Source organism: Neopelma chrysocephalum, unplaced genomic scaffold (assembly GCF_003984885.1).
Source record: "Neopelma chrysocephalum unplaced genomic scaffold, ASM398488v2 Primary Assembly neopelma1_381, whole genome shotgun sequence".
Lineage (NCBI taxonomy): Eukaryota > Metazoa > Chordata > Aves > Passeriformes > Pipridae > Neopelma > Neopelma chrysocephalum.
In genome coordinates, this window is record NW_020898045.1 from 340,316 (window position 1) to 352,957 (window position 12,642).

At 40.6% G+C, this 12,642-nt stretch overlaps 1 protein-coding gene across 1 annotated transcript in view; it reads left to right on the forward strand.

Annotated features, from left to right (window-relative positions):
• Positions 1–6,668: 6,668 nt before the first annotated feature.
• The window catches only part of SHANK2 (SH3 and multiple ankyrin repeat domains 2), a 318,764-nt gene continuing 312,790 nt past the window's right edge, over positions 6,669–12,642 (forward strand). The window contains exon 1 of the mRNA XM_027706520.1: positions 6,669–6,710. The gene's annotated coding sequence lies outside the window, so the exon portion shown is untranslated. The remainder of the gene's footprint in view (positions 6,711–12,642) is intronic.

Below are 12,642 nucleotides of genomic sequence, written 5' to 3' on the forward strand. Positions count from 1 at the left end.
GATTGCCTAATTACCCTTGATTGTGAAGAATGAGAATCAATAAACAGTGTCGTCCTTCCAGTCTCATGTTTCTGTTGTAGTACATTTGTATCACCCAGCACAGCATGGCCTTAATCTGCTTGTCATTGTGGGACAAATAACAGGGAATTGCGCACAGCACTGCAACACCTGAGGGAATTCGTGGATGAAGCAGCAGTGGCTGTTGTCTGGTCTACCTGGAGCGGGGTCTTTGGGCTCAGTGAGGTGCTGATGAACACCCCGCCTCCTGCCTGCAGTGGGAAACTGGGAGAAACTTCCACATCCAGCAAGAACAGGCTGGATGGTGCTCTGAGTAACCAGGTCTAGTGCAAGGTGCCCCTGCCCATGGCAGGCGGGTTGGAACTGGATGATCTTTTAAGTTTCTTCTCAACCCAGACCTTTCTGTCATTACATGACCCACCAGTTTAAATGCCAAGACAGCAAGACAATGGGTTAAAGTATGGATCCACCCTTTCCAGGTTTCTGTTCCAAAGTTGCAGCTACACTTAGTGAGCTGGAGAACCTGCTGGTAAATTTTTGGATCTGTGCTGGATACCACAGCAGGAGTTTTCAGGCTTGGGCATGGGTGTGAGTGGAAGCTGACAGGTCCTCAGCATCTCTGAAATGTAGTGAGGACACCAGACATCTATGTGCATTTCAGAGCCAAGACACTGAAGTCCCAACTGTCCTCTTGGATGTCATAGGACATTAACTTTGCCCCTATCTTCTATATGAAAAATTCAAGGACTCCAATTAGACCAAATATATGAATCCTTCAGAAATCAAATGATAGCTCAAGCAGAGGGTAGGGAAACAGATGCTGGTCAGTGGCAGGAGGAGATGAGCAAGTTCGCCAGGTCCCGGTTCAGAGAAACACTCCTGGTCTTCTAGAAGGATGCAAAATGACCTCAAAAGGCTCTTGCTAATTAGTGGCAATGCTTTTCCGAGTCCCAAATTTGATGGCATGTATGATCTTACATTTATTAAGTATAAGCACTCCCCAGGCATTTGCAATGATTTTCTGCAGTGCCTCCAAACTACAGTGCAACTTTGGTATTTCATCTTTAGCCACGGTTGGTTTAGAAGAATTAAACTGAAAAAAGTAGCAACTGAATTTAGGTAGGCAGGCTTGAAAACTGGCCATATGCAGCATTATTCCTGCACACCTTTTCCAAGTGTCTTGCTGTAAATTAGAATTAAAAGCTCATGAAGATACATCTGAGAGTCAGGGCCATCTGACAGATTCTTTCATTGGCTGTGACTGGGTTATTTGTGTTTCATTCCACAGCACTCATGCTTTTCCCCTGCTGGTAGGTCCAGAAAATATAACTTTTAGTTTCTTCAGGTTGATTATCCCCTGTCTCTCTTCCAGCTTTTCTCTTTTCCCCCACATTTGTGCTTTTCTGTCTCAACTGAGATATTCAAGATTTCTGTTTAGCTTACAGATTTCTCAGCTGCTGCAGCCCCTGTGTTACTTCTTAGACTCTCCACTTAGAAATATCCCTCTTTCTCCCTGTGGGCTGCTCACAACTGGTGGCCAAAACACTTTCTGAGTAGTTTGCATCTTGGAAATAACACTTCTCCTCCTTGCACTGTATTCCTGGAGTGGGTGGTCCTGTAGGATGTGTGTCAGGTGAGGTGTCTGTCGGATATCTGGGATGCGAGGAAGGCGGAGGGCTGGGAGCTGTGGTGCTCCTTCTGCAGCTCAGCCCAAAGAAGAGAAAGTGAATTATGCAAGAGACTCGATCAAATTTCTTTCTTAAGTTTCATTGGCAGACTTCAGTTTCACAGCTCCTGAGGTCACACTGTTCTGTCTGAGAGTCTGAGGAGCATTCGCAGTGTAACAGAACTGTGAGTTTCCAGAGAAGCCCCTCAGAGCCCCAACATGACGTAGGTTTTCCCATCGAACTAGTTTCTCATTAATTAAAAAAGTATTCACCCTAGATAGCATGAACTCTTTGAGGAGGATAGTGGAGACAAGTTATTTATCTTCAGCCTTTAATCCCTCTTTTTTTTGACCTTTGCTTATTTCTTCCATGTTAGTTATTCATATCTCTTGAATATCCGAAACATCTTTGCTGGAACCTGCAGCAGGATCATTGCTCTATTTTCTAACATCTCAATCTTGTCCTAATCAAAAATGTAAATACATGCATAGTGATTTGCATGTCATTAACTTCCAAAAAACACTGTCATGCTAAAATCAATGTTTTTTGGAATCCAATTTTCCTGCCTACCTGAGAATTAGCACCTGGAATTCATGAACCAAGAATTCTGAAAATATGAACTGCTTTCAGCACTGCTGTTTACCTTCTTTTTTTCAATTCGTTCAGGGAAGAACATTAATTTAAAAATAGGGTGGTGGTGATTTTTCTTACTAGTTTCTTTCTTCAGTCTTCATATTTCAACAGAAAGTTTCATTGCTTTTTTTAAAATTTAACAATGAGTAAAGTTAGCATGGCATAAACTCATTGTACACTCATTTTTCACTGAACTCGTGATAATTTATGGACACAGGATCTAGGACATACCATGAATTTATGGGAAAATACTTGTGAACGGGAACTTGGAGATTTCAAGGAATACAGGGAAACCAGGAGAAAATAATGTCATTAGGGCAGGGCTGGCAGTGGAGCTGCCCCTGAATTTCGGTTTCCTTGGCACAGAGCTTTGTGTATGAGCTGAAAGATCAGGCTGGCAGCCTGTGTGGAGCAATCAGCAGACAAGGATACGACCCGGGCGCTTTGCCAGCAGTTTACATGAGTGGCTTTGCTCGTGACAGAGTTGCTGAGAATAAGAATTCCTGGGTTTTCACTTGTGGAGGTGATTGCCACTGACATCTCAGGGATGCTGAGTGTGTGGGTTTGACAGAGTCGTTCTATCTTTAAGAATAAGCAGATGAGATTTAATTCCTGTTAAAAACCCGGGCTCTGAAGTGAGCCTTTGATAACGCTTCGCTTGCCCAGGACTCTGGGCTTGTTTTAATAGGCTGCCTTCAAGTCAGTGAGTTGGGCAGCAGTGAGTAACCTCACTCAGGGTTACTCTGGAGCAGATGCCAGAGCCTATAAGGGCTCTCCCTCTCTGAAAGCTCTCACAGTCTTTGAAGACAGGATTATCAGCAGTGCTGGAAATGCCCTGTGCTGCTGGAGTGTGTTATACTGTGGTTAGAAATGCACATTCTGCACCCCTGGGTAGCAAACAGAAAGGGCCGCTGCTATTGATAATTCAGTGTAGCAGCTTTAAAGTGTCTTTTCTTTCAGGAAGGAGGGGAAAACAGTGTGCAACAGTTCTGTTGATACCAATAAAAGACCTACTTCTAAATGGTGAGATAAAACGTAAGGCAAACTGTGGATCAGATTTAAGTTCCAACAATTTTTGAAAAACCATCTTGCTTTCTATGCTGGAACACATTTAGCTGTGTGATGTCTGAGAAATGGTAGCTGTATTTCACACTCAGCATTGTTTCTAATGAATTTCTGTATTAAAAGGTGTTTGATCTCTCACTTAGAAAAACACAAACAAACCATTTTTCAAGCAACCATCTAAGTCTTTAGAAACCAGCTGTGTCTCTGGTGGAAAGAAGCACAGCATGTTCACTCTTGAGCATGTGTTCTCTTGTAGCATGTGGGAATGTGCACTGGGAGCATCCTGTGAGGATCTTGACAGCTGTGCATGGTTGAGCAATAGGATGTTTAGTGAGGGGATGCTCAACTATGCAAGAAGTGATGTGCCAGCAACCTTCTTAGAGGCACCAGGGCCTTCATAATTAAATAAAAGAGGCCAGTGGCTATTGTCTTTTCCCAAGGCCAAATGGCACAGCACAGCTCCCTCCATGTGCCTGAGATCATTCCCTTCCAAAACAGGGTGTCAGTGACTAGACTGGCTCCTTCCAAAAAGCAGTGGCAGTGACCAGATTGGCTGTGGGGGATGGAACTGGGGGTCTCTGAGTTGTGCCCATTCATTCACTGTCTGGAATGAACAGGCAAAAAACCATTCCAGTGAGAGTGCAGGCAATTAAACCACATAAACAATCTCTGACCTGTTTTGTTTATTAGTGAATCCGTAGCTGTGATGTTCAGGACCTATGGCATCATCCCTCTGAAATTATTATTGCACTTTCATGTAGAAGAGGTGGTCATGTATAATTGGCTTAAACCATTTCATTCCTATGTTTAGACTCTAAATATCCCTGCTTTAGGTTTTGGTAACACCCTGATACTTCACTTTGTACACCAGCTCATCATTGCAATTTCACATTCATAGTGCATGAGTGCTTTTGTTTAATTAAAATTTACTGACAAAATATCAACAGAGCGAGTTCTTGACAAAATGTGAGAATTGTAATGAGGGTGCAGTTGTTATGGAAATACAGTTCTGGGACTAACATCCTTTCAATTACGAACAGAGGATATTTGTCTGAGGGAGTTTTGGAAGTGAACCTCAGGAAAACAGTTAGTTAAATAGTATTTTTATGTTCAACACAGAAACCAGTTAGTTAAATGGTCTTTTTATGTTCAACACTGAGCTTCTGAAGCTATGAAACCAGCAGTTTCAGCTTTAAATTTAATCACCAGAGTATAACAGAGAATATGTTCAATAGTCTTTAATCTAAATGATTATCAAGATACTCCTCCTTTAAGTTATGCTATCACTTCAATATATATATTTTAATCATCCAACCATTCCAGTGAATTTCACCTGTGGATGTAAGAAGACACTTTGTATCTTGAATAGTTTGTGACTTCTGCAGATCATCCTTTCTCACTCTTGTATCTCAGGAGTTCAGTTTTTTCATTCAGCTGTAAAAGTTGCAGTCAGTCAATTTTCCAGCTGAAGTTCTATGATGTCGACTTAAGTGTGAAAGATTCTCCCCATCCTGGGAAACATTTTGAAGGTTTTGTCTCAGAATTTTTTAGTAAGAAATCTGGACCAATTGTCTTAGTAGCTTGAGGTGTCACAAGCAGCTCCAATCTAATTTTTAACCAAAATGCAGGCTTCAATTAAACAAGGCATATAATTAAAGAATTTGAGATCAGACTTTTCTGGGTACAAAAAGGTGCTTTTGGAATGAGAAAAGCCTGTACTCAGATCCCATGAACCTCTATTAAATGAGGGCTGATCACAGAAACTGTGATGTGCAGTAGGTTGGTAGTGAATTTTGTTGATGTCCCTTTTAGGTGTATTTTGAAAGCAGCTTTTCCACTGAAAGAGAGTGATGTGAACAGGGTGTGTCACTGGAAACCATGCTGTGTTTTTGCTAAGTGACATTTTGATTAAAATTGTTGTATATTAACACTTTTCCATTTGATGAAAAATGGAGTGTAATAAAACTTGTGCCCCTTGCCAGTCTCTGGGTTACTCCCAGCTGTCCTTACAGCTTCCACGTCAGAAGGAAGAGGAAATTTTAAACTGGCAGGTAACTGACCTGTGGAAATCTTCCACTGGGCCTTTTAGACCAGCTGCTTTCCACTAAAATTTCCCTTCCAGCATGCCATGGCTGTAGGAAGCTCAGTAATTTGGCCCATTATTTTAGTGTACGTGCTTGTAGCCATTATTTCTGACAATAGATCTTTAAGTACATTATATATGATTCTGGCTGGATGAAACATTATGTCTCTCTTCAATGTTATCTATCCAATTAGACAATATTCGCATAGGACATGACTTTGGTGTAGTATATTGTTATTAGCTTTGTTATTGGACATTACTTTAATAAGACTGCAGAATGATGCTGCCATCAGTGCAGTGGACTGTGCAATGTCTGTCTTCTCCAGGAAATATTAAGATAGGATTTTCTGAAGCATATTATAGCCTGAGAAACATAAACAAGATGATACCTGTTTCTACTACTGCCACTCACCCTTCCTTTGTTACCTGCTGTCTCTTCTTAGGAGTAATAAAAAGAAATGTGTCTGTTGCCCAATTAATTTTTTTACCTTGATTTGTGGGGGGTTTTGTATTTTTTTTTTCAGTAAGAATATATTGTATTAACTCCCAGAAGCTGGAATTTCTGTGGGAGCAACAGAAGTTGCTGTGTATCCAAAGACCTTAATTGAGCTCATTGCCCCTCTCATATCCTGTTCAGATTATATCTGAAAAAAGATGAAAAGTTTGAAATGAAATGGAAATTTTTTTGGTAGAAGAGCTTGTCTACCTGTCTGCTGCAGGGAATAGCAGGTTATAAGCATGTAATTCCTGCTAGGACCAGCAAGATATGTCAACTGTGGGTTCCTCAGGGGAGGGATCTGAGTGAGAACTCAAGCAAAGGAGACACAGTTTGGGTTTTTTCACTCCTTGTTATAATAGTGAAGCAGGACCAGGAACCAGGACAAAACTGTGGCCTGCACTGAATGGCTTACAGGGCTTTATTGCTTTAAAATACATTTAATTTAGGGTTGGTTTTGTTTTACATGACTTCAGTGGTTTAAGTGGTGGACAGAGAATGGTCCTTCTGGAGGGCCTTCTTTCCAGGTGGCTCAGTCACCTTGGCAAGGGTGAAACCTGCTGGGGAAGCCAACAGCCCTCAGAAATGTAACACTTTTCCTGATTTTTGCTTTCAGCCCTGTTACATCCACCTGGATCCGCTCTCTCCCCATTGGAAAGTCCAAGACCATCAGGACAGAGAAGGGGTCTGCAGACTTGCCCCTGTGGGCACCGGCCGCTGTACGGACCACTCCCCTTGTGGGCACAAGGTAAGGTCATCCAGGGGGGCAGAGAGGCTTCTCACAGGAGGGAAAAGCAGTCTCAGGGTCAGCACTGAACATCCCTCCTGGCCTTTCGCCCCACAGAAGTTGTCTTGCACCCGTGGACCCTGTTTGTCCTCTATTTTCTTTCCCTTGGCTGTAAGTCGGAGGTACCCCAGTGCTGTCCTCCGTGTGGTTACACCGTGTGAGGGACAAGAGCTGGTGGCAGAGGCAGCTGTCCCTCTCCTCCTGCAGTCTGACCTTAGTTTTGAGGCTTCCTAAGCCTCCCACTGCTGCTGACACTCGTTGCATTCCATCTTTATGGTTTGTCCTCTCCAGTCTACCAGCTCCCCACCCTGGAACTGAGGTGTTATCTGTGGCAATCTGTGTTATCTGGGCTGTTATCTGTGGAAAATACCACAAGCACGACCTGCAAAACTCAGCTGAACCCACCTTTTTTCATGTGCTGAAAAGGTGTTATAGAAGAAAAACATGCTGCTTGTTTTTTTTTTTAATATGCTCCTGCTGCCTGAACCAGAAAAGTGTGCATCACCTTACCATCAGCATACTTTTTAGCTTTTTACTTTTTAGTAGTGAAGATGACCCTAAATAAGTATTTGGAAATGTTATCATGGAACAACTTTTGACAAACCGTGCTTTTTACTCTGGTTTTTCCACTTTTACAGTTGGGTTTGAAAAGTAATGTTTTTGTGTCACTGTGAATGCCACTTGTCAGTCAAGTAAAATGAGTGTGCAGAATAAAGCCATGTGAAATTTTTAGACATTTTAGCATTCTTCTTATGCTTCAAAGCAGAAAAGAGAAAAAGGAACCTTTTTTAAAGCTCAACTGAAAACTTAAACATTTTGTTGAAATTTTCTCTCCTGTGGTAATCCACCTGTGTGATATGACTTTTGTCAACAAAGCTGGACTAAAACTTTGAGGATTCCTTTGAAACCTTCCTCACATGAGACTTCAGATTGACTAAGAAGGTATAAAATTTCACGAAATTAAACTCATCAAACTACTTATTGCTTCCCTTTTTGCAAAGTTCCCTTACTTGCCAAACCAGATGGGACAAAAATACAGTGCCAGTTACTCTGAATGCAGGAGTTTATCTCTTGGTAACACACTTTTAGGAGAAAATGCGTATGGACTTTTTTTGGTACAGTTACTCATGCTTATGTTTTTTATTCAGAGTGAATGTTGTGCAGTACAAGATGACATGTGTAGTAATATATTCATTATACTGATATTTATTGATACCTAAGAGTCTGTAATTTTAAACCTAAACTGGAAATAATGTCCTACTGAGATCCTCAGATATCAACATTTCCTTGCTGGTCATCTGGAAGTGTGAAATGGTCCTGTGAAGTGTAGTCTAATTAATGGATTTTGGTAATTTATACTGCATATCAGTGTAATCATTACCCCAAGCCTTTCTCTACCATGTTGTTGCAATTGTTGGTTTTATTTGTTTCCCCCTTAGCATTTGGCTACAGCTGAACTGTTAATAAAATTACTGTTCAGTATTTCAGCTTTCCTCCAGTCAACTCTTACTTTGAAAATTGCTTTTTCATGTCTCTCACTCTTTTTTAAATTTAAAAACCTGCTTGAACCAGATGGTAGTTTTAGCTTTTCACTTTTGAACTTGGATTTTTTTCCCCTTTTCTTTTATTTTTTTGTAAGCAGTTTATTCTATTTTAATCTCTCAGTAAGTAACTACAGATTGTAATATTTTTAAAAGTTTGTAGAATGAGAAGCATTAGATAATAATTCAACTGGTGACCCAAAAAGTGAACAAGATTACTTGTTTTCCAGACCTTAATTTATATGCCAGTTGATTGAGATAAGGACTTCAGACCTGCATATTACATCTTTGCTTGAGTAATACAGACATTCTGCAGTGGTGGAATCAGATTCACAGATTCAAACCAACAAGAAAATGAAGGGAAATATGAAAATGAACAAATATTAATTTAAATCCTTCTTTAGACCTTTTTCCACTGTGTCTGTGGAGTCACATCAGGGGGAAAACTTGGGTCCCCTTGGGTACTTGTAGCTGATGCAAGTTCCTGATTTCCTAAACATCTTATGTTTCAGTGTGCTCAGTTCACACAGATTAATTTATCAGTTTCTCACAAACTATAGACAAATGCTGCATTGATAGTTGCAAATCTATACAAAAATGCTTGTGCTTCAGAACACCTGGAGGTGTTAAACAGGTTCTGTAGGGAACAGAGGATTTGCCTTGAAACCTCTCTACCTTAAATGTAAAGTAAAAATGGAATGTAAAAACCCCAACCAAACCAGAGCTGGAGAAAGTAATCAGTATATACAATCCTGCTGTAATAAAATATGGGCATCATTTTGCTGGTTCAAACCGTGGCAATGTTCCGTATAAATGAATTAATAAATTCCCATGAGATATTTGAATACTATCATGCATTTAGAAAAACAGTCATGTAACCACTGAAGTGAGTTTATTAGGTAACCAGAAATACTGGCTGAAGGAAAACCCAACAATTTTTACATTTGTGGTTCATACAAGTAAGACATACCTGTTGGCTTATACCTAAGTGTATTTTATCTTGCTTAGGGGCAGAGGGTGAACTAAACACCTTCTTGATGTCTTTTTGGATTCTAATCTGCCTGATATTTGGTCTGACTGAAGTGGTCAGCTAAAAACTTTCAGGTAAATTGTTTATGAAGCTGAGAAAGTGTAATTTAATTTATTTGTTCCTGAAGAAATTTCTTCTCTGAATGCTACACCCAATTGTTTCTACTGATGACAATCAGTTAATAATTTCCTCCAGAATTCCTACATTACTTTACTTGTGTTTGAGGACAACCAAAAATCACTTGTTCATTAGTGTAAAGCATTTTGCTAAAAGAACATGTAGTCCTGTCCAGGGAGGGTGTAAATTCCTGCTCTGATTTCTGGAGGTGGATCATTTAATTAATGGGCTGTCTGATAATGGGGTCACACCTTTAATTCAGTCTTTCTTAAAAAGGACAGAGTGTAACAAATTCCTGGCATCCTCACTGAATTAGAACACTTTCAGAAGAGTCACTAAGGCAGTTAAGAAATATCCAAGGTGCACTGATCAGTTGTTTAGTCAGTTAATGCCAACAGGATGTCGGTTTTCCCTGGCTGGGAACATTCCCAGATGGTGGGACCGGTGGTATTGTCACTTCTGGCAATATATAAAACTCACTGGAACGCTTGAAATTACCTTTTTATGTGTTTCTCTTCCATTGTGAAACAATGTGTTGCCCCAAGGACTGTTCAGTGAGGTCTCCTAAACATCATCATTAAGGTGGTGCTTAGGTTTTCTCTTTCTGTAAAGAGAAAAGAGTGTGGTGGCCTAAGGACAGTTGTGAAAATGTTGAAATCTGTTTCAAACAATCCCAAAATCAGGCATTAGTAAGGTACAAGGTTTGTGTGTCGTACATTTAAACTCCACATCAGAGCAGGATGCAGAAGAGTTTCTGCTTGCAGACTTTTAGTTCCACCAAAGTAAATGTTATTTCAGTTCTGCTGGCATACTCTTGAAAAGAAGCTGCAAAGGGAAAAACCAAAAAAATCCTCTGACTTTACCTGCTCTGTGTTTCATTTCCTGTTTCTTGGTTTGCATTCCAGAGATTGCTGTTGTAAACGTCATTGGTGGCCATGGGATAAGGGAAGTGTAACCGAGCAGAGCCTTTGGTGAAAGTTTTCTCCCTTTCTCAACACAAATTAAACAGGCAGTGAAGAGCAGAGGTTGTAAAATCCTTCAGGCTGGGCAAGGCTGGGAAGGGGAAGGACAGGGCAGTTGTCACTCGGGGCTGGGTGTGGGTGGAAGGAGTAGGACTGGTTCCCTTGCAGAAGGACTCAAAGAGAAATGAAGCTGCAAGTCAAACATTATCATCCTTCAGTCTTTTTGGGCTTATTCTGACTTAAACTGTGCAAGGAGAAAAGGTGGTGTGAGCTCTAGGACACGGGTTGTAGGGATTGTCACAATCCTGTCCCTTAATAATCAACAATTCGAGTGTGTTGTAAGCGTAGGGTTGAACAGAGGTGATGAGTGTTGTAATAGGGTGTCAGGTTATATAGGTTTGAGATGACAAGGAAAATAATTTATTTGAGGTTTGAGAGAAGTATAGACAAAACTTTGGAAGTCACGTCAGAACCATGGAATGACAACATTCTGATACCACTGTGTGGTCCCTCTGCAGCAAAAGGCCACACGGGGTTGTCAGTAACATTGTTTAAAGCAGTTTATAAAGAGCAGTCAATGTGAGTGAAAGTTGTTTTGTTTTTTTGAAAATCTATATTGGATGAGTATGTGATGCTTAAGGAAAGACTTTCACAATATGCCCCATTGTGGCCTCTGGGTGTTGGAGTTTTGGAGGGTTTGTTTAAAGCTCAGTCATGTAGCCTGTGTGCAGAGCAGTTCCTTGGTGAACTCAGGTTGGTACATGATTTGTTTTTGCAGGGTTTTGGGTGCCTGTGTGTCAGCTCTGCCCTGGGGGGTGTGGATTGCATATCAATAGCTGCTGTTTCAGGATATACAAGTTTAATTTCAAAGAATGCTTTAAAAATTTTCAGAGATCTACATTGTGTTAGGCATGAACAAGTATGTCCTGGGAAGAGAACTGAGGGCATAGTTTTTCTCCTGTGTAAAAAATTAGTGTGACTTAATTCTTAACCAGTGTATATCTCTGCATCTCATGAAGGATGTAGTGGAGTTGGATGAGATACAAAGGGAGGATAAAGGAGCCGTGACTCCAGTTTGGAGAGGAGAAGGCTGAGTGCAAAAGAATGGAGGTTTTCAAAACCACGAAGGTGGTGGATTAAGTTGGGAACTGTTGTTCATTGAGTTCTGCAAAAATTGAATTTTTTAGTTGAAATTGGTAAATTGGTTTAAAACAGGTAAAGTACATTTTTGTACTGTATAGGGCTTTGTTGAGTGTGACTACCATGATGAAACCTATGAAGAGGGTTAGAGTCTTCTTGGAACAATGCAAAAAGATTTCCACTAGTGCTCTCTGAGTAGGACTGGGTTAAACCAAGACCACTACACCTTTATACTGTTGAAGTGGGGAGTGTGTCGACCTCAGCCTTGCAGTTCATTGCTCAGGGTGGTAAGAAAACCTAATCAAAGCTGACAACAAAGCACTGCCAGCATGATGGTTGTTGGAAGGCACTAAGGAATTGAGTTTTATTTGGAGAGAAGAGAAATTGATTTTTTTTTGCCCTCTATGAAGCCATACCTTGATGGTTAGCAGGTTTTCAGAGCTTCTAGCAACTCCAAAAGTAAACCTTAGTGCACCCCTTAATAGAAAACATTGCATTTCACCTGGGACTTGGACTGATAATGTTGTGTTTTAATCTATTAAAAATATTGTTTGCAAATTGAATGATTGATAATGAGCAGAAATATCCGATTTGCTAATTAAGTTGCTAACAGGTTATTACCAGCTGATTCTGTTTGCCCTTAGTGATGATACATATTTTGGATTACTTGCTATTGTCAATATTAATGAGGCACAGAAGATACTTATCTGATCTGTCCTCTGAAGGGTCTTCCAGTTTTCCTGGGATTTGTGATGTTACAGTGTTCATAACAGTAATAAGAAAGTTTAATCATATGACTTGTTGGAGCTGAGATGCTGTCTGACATCCCCTCACGGCTGTTGAGGAGGGTGGAGGTGGGAGATGGAGACACACAGACAAGACTTGCAGTGCCAGGTATGGCCAAACTGGACCCTTTCAAGCCAGGGTAAGAGTAGGGCCAGAACCTGCATTTCACATATTTGTGACATGATTTAATATCTTCGATTTTGTTCTTTATTTCTTTCCTAATATTCTTGCGTAAAACTGACATTTGCAAAATACTGTCTTTCTTGAATGGCATTAATTAGCTCAACTTCAATTGCTGTGTGTTTAGGATTGGTTTT